Source organism: Bison bison, unplaced genomic scaffold (assembly GCF_000754665.1).
Source record: "Bison bison bison isolate TAMUID 2011002044 unplaced genomic scaffold, Bison_UMD1.0 scf7180017864454, whole genome shotgun sequence".
NCBI classification, from domain to species: Eukaryota; Metazoa; Chordata; class Mammalia; order Artiodactyla; family Bovidae; genus Bison; species Bison bison.
The window spans coordinates 1,021,334-1,026,146 of record NW_011495016.1 but is presented as its reverse complement, the minus strand read 5'-3'; positions in this window follow the sequence as shown (position 1 = coordinate 1,026,146).

Here is a 4,813-nt window from a genome sequence, read left to right as displayed (position 1 = left end):
GTGCATGGACTAGTTGCTCCATGGCATGTGGAATCTTCCCAGATTGGGGATCAAACCTGTATCTCTTGCATTGGCAGGTGAATTCTTTACCCCTGAGCCACTAGGAAAGCCCCCCTATTTTGTATTTGAAATCTATTTTTGTGAAGTCCTTGAGATTCATTCTTAAATCAAAAGATCACTGTATTTCTTCATTTTGGGGGAATTATCAGCGATTACCTTGTTGATGTTATTTCTTTTCCATTCTCTCTACTCTTCTGGGACTTCTTACACCTATATGCTACCTTCTTTCTCCATTCTCTCTGTCTCTTAATTTTCCTTCTGTGTTTCCCATTATTTTCTCTCTAAATCTGCTCTGTCTTCCAGTTCATTAAGTCTCTTAGTATCTTTTACACAGTTCATAGCTATAGAATTTTTATTTGAAATTACTGCAATTATTTTAAAAATTTTATTTGTTCTTTTTCACTTACTTTAGTTCACTCTTTATACTTTCTCCTAAAGTTACCTTTAGGCTCCTTTCTGAAATTTTCTGATAACAGTATAAAACATTGCTTTCCTAGTATTAATAGTTCCTGTATCTGAGGTCTTTCTGTTGTTGTGCTTATTTTCTTTCACGGTGATTTATTTTGTTGTTTACTTTGTTTTCATCGTGTGCCACTCATCGTTCTCAGGTTATTTTTAGGGAAAATTTGAGGTCTTGGATGGATGTGACTTCCTCCATCCAGAAATTACTTGCCTTCTTGACAGTTGCCTTTAGACATGTGCTAACTTGGGGTCACTTTAAGCTTAATTTACAGCAGGTGTTTGGGTCACTCAGTGGAAGAAAATTTGGGCTCCAGGTATCTGTAAGTGTTAGTTTGATTATGCAGTTATTTGTAAGGAGCCAGTTTGGTGTGAAGAATGTGTCCTTAGATTTTGTACCTCAGGCAGGATCAGATTTTGCTTCCTGATCCTCTTGTTGTGCAGTGCTTCAGAACCAAAGGTCAAATCCCATGGTTGGGCATTCATCTGTTTTTAAGGAGACTATTCCCATGTTTAACACAAGAATTTACATTTTCAACAGGGTTGTTGGTCTGAATAATCTAGCCTGTCATTAGAATGACTGTATAATATTTAGTTTTTCATAAAAATAAAACAAAACAGTTCAAGTTGTTAAATCTCAAGTAGGTGATGTTTTGAAACTTGGGTTGATTGCAGACATTCAAAGACTTTTTTTTTTTTTTTTGCCATACCATGTGGCATGTGGGATCTCAGTTTTCCCAGACCAAGGATCAAACCTTCAATCCCTGCAGTGGAAGTGCAGAAGGTTGGACCTTCAAAGAAGTCCCAATGGTTAATTTTTAATTTGAGACACTACCTGACCAAGTTAGGCATTTTGAAATGAATACTATTCCTTAACAACTCTGCTCACTTTAGTGAACCTGGTCTCCTTTCCCCCAGTGGGCCACAAAGCTCAAATAGGTCTGTGTAGGCAATTTGAAGACCCACCCATGTGGAAATTCATTTTAGCTACAGTTGATTTCCCAAATTCAATTTATTTACTTATCTCAAATTATTTTACAAAATCAAAGCATACTTCCTTGGACTTAGTTCCAACTTACATAAGTCACCATTGATATCAGAAGCTGTCAGATGTCAAGGTTCAAATATCCAAAGTCCAGAGGGAAAATTTTGAAACAGAGGGGAAATTTTGGTCATTTTTCAAATCTTTTCCCAAAAGGAAGCAAACTGATGCAGAAGGTCATTAGCATTGAAAAGAATAAATATGCCCCTTGATGTTACCAATACTGTAATGATCTGCAAGTAAATTGGGATATAAATTCCACTACATGAGTACTAGTTTTGTAGGACTGTCATAATAAAATACCACAAACTGGGTGGCTTAAACAACAGAAATTAATTTTCTCACAATTCTGGTGGCTGGTTGTCCAAGATCAAGGCATCAGCAGGTTCGGTTTCTCCTGAGGCCCTTCTCCTTGGCTTACAGATGGCCTATTCTTGCTGTGTCCTCAACATGGCCATTTCTCTGTGCATTTGTATCCCTAGTATCTGTGAGTCCTAATCTTACAGGGACACTAGTCAGACTGAATTAGGGACCACCCTAATACCTCTCATTAACTTAATTATCTCTTTAAAAGTTCTGTCTCTAAATACAGTCACATTCTGAGGTAATGGGGATTAGAGTTTCAACATATAAATTTTAGGGGATAGAATCAGTTCATAACAGTATGTAAATAAAAGACTTGCAGATCCATTAAAGTACTGCCAGTACTTTACTAGTTCATGAGTACTGCTTGTACTAGTGAGGAAGAAGAAAGAATTCTATTGACATTTCACTTTAAAAGACCTTAGTTTGACGCACATTCTTTGAAATGACACCAAAAGCACAAACAACAAAGGGAAAAAAACCCCATAAATTGGACTTCATCAAAATTTTAAAAAATTTTACATATAAAGACACAATCAAGAAAGTGAAAATACAACCTACAGAATATTAGAAAATATTTGAAAATTGTCTATCTGAAGGGTCTAGTATCCTGAATATATAAAGAACTCCTAAAACAAGACAAAATTTTTAAAATATCTGTTCGATTAAAAAAAATGAGCAGAAGATTTGAAAAGACATTTGTTCAAAGAAGATATACAAATGGCCAAAAAGTGTATGAAAGGATACTCAATTCATTAATCATTTGGGAAGTACACACCAAAACTACAATAAGAAAGCACTTTATGCCCACTAGGATGACTATTTTTTCAAAAAAAAAAAAGCAAAATAAAAGGATTAGAAAAGATATGGAGAAATTAGAATCCTTGAACATTGCTTGTGGAAATGTAGAATAGGGCAGCTACTTTTTTTTAATTGAAGTATTTTTAATTGATTTACAATGTTGCATTAATTTCTGCTTTACAGCACAGTGATTCAGCTATACACACACACACACACGTATATATATACACACACACACAGTTTTAAAATATTTTATTATGGTTGATCATAGGATATTGAAGATAGTTCTCTGTGCTATACAGTAGAACCTTGTTGTTTATCCATTCCATATATAATAGCTTATATCTGCCAACCGTAACCTCCTATTCCACCCCTCCCTTACTCCACTTTCCCTTGGCAACTACAAGCCTGTTTTCTATGTCCACGAGTCTGTTTCTGTAGATAGGCTCAATTGTGTCATATTTTATATTTCATATATAAGTGATATCACGTGGTATTTGTCTTTCTCTTTCTGATTTCCTTCACTTAGTATGGTAATCTCAACTTGCATCTATGTTGCTACAAATGGCATTATTTCGTTCTTTTTTATGTCTGAGTAGTATAGTGCAGCCACTTTGGAAAGCATTTGGCAATTCCTAAATATGTTAAACATAGAATTACTACGCAGCTCAGCAATTTCTTTTCCAAATATATTCCCCAAAGAATTGAAAATAGGCATGCAAACAAATAGGTACTCAAACCAAGAACTTCCAGATGTATGCTGGATTTAGAAAAGGCAGAAGAACCAGAGATCAAATTGCCAAAATTTATTGGATCATAGAAAAAGCAAGGTAATTCCACAAAAACATTTATTTCTGCTTCATTGACTGCACTGAGTCTTTGACTGTGTGGATCACAATAAACTGTGGAAAATTCTTCAAAAGATGGGATAGCAGGCCACCTTACCTGTCTTCTGAGAAACCTGTATGTGGGTTAAGAAGCAACAGTAGAACTTTATATGGAACAGCTGACTGGTTCAAAATTGGGAAAGGAGTATGACAAGGCTGTATATTGTCACCCTTTCTTTAACTTATATGCAGAGTACATCATATGAAATGCTGAGCTGAATGAATCACAGGCTGCAATCATGATTACATGGAGAAATATCAACAGCCTTGGATATGCAAATGATACCACCCTAATGGCAGAAAGCAAAGAGGAACTAAAGAGCCTCTTGATGAAGGTGAAAGAAGAGAGTGAAAAAGCTGGCTTAAAACTCAACATTCAAAAAACAAAGATCATAGCATCTGGTCTCATGACTTCATGGCAAGTAGATGGGAAAAAAGTAGAAGCAGTGACAGATTTAATTTTCATGGGCTCCAAAATCACTGTAGATGGTGACTGCAGCCATGAAATTAAAAGACGCTTGCTTCTTGAAAGCTGTGACAAACCTAGACAGTGTATTAAAAAGTGGAGACATCACTTTGCCAGTAAAGGTCCATGTAGTCAAAGCTATGGTTTTCCCAGTAGTCCTGTAAGAATGTGAGAGTTGGACCATAAAGAAGGCTGAGTGCCAAAGAATTTATGCTTTTGAATTGAGCTGGAAGAGACTCTTAAGAGTCCCTTGGATTGCAAGGATATCAAAGCAGTCAATCCTAAGGGAAATCAACCCTGGATATTTATTAGAAGGACTGATGCTGAAGCTGAAGCTCCAGTACTTTGGCCACCTGATGTGAAGAGCCAACTCATTAGAAAAGACCCTGATGCTGGGAAAGACTGAAGGCAAAAGAAGAAGAGGGCAGCAGAGGATGCGATGGTTAGATGGCATCACTGACTCAAAGGACATGAATTTGAGCAAACTCTGGAAGATAGTGAAGGACAGGGAAGCCTGGCCTGGTCCATGAGGTCGCAAAAAGTCAAGCACGACTTAGCAGCTAACAGTAACAACAGCTCAAACAAATATGTACATACAAATGTTTATTGCAGCACTGTTCACAATAGTCAAAAGGTAGAAACAACCCTTAAAGTCTAGCAACAGAGAAACGGATAAGGAGACTATTATACAGCCATACAACGGAATATTATTCAGCCACAGAAAGGTACAAAGTA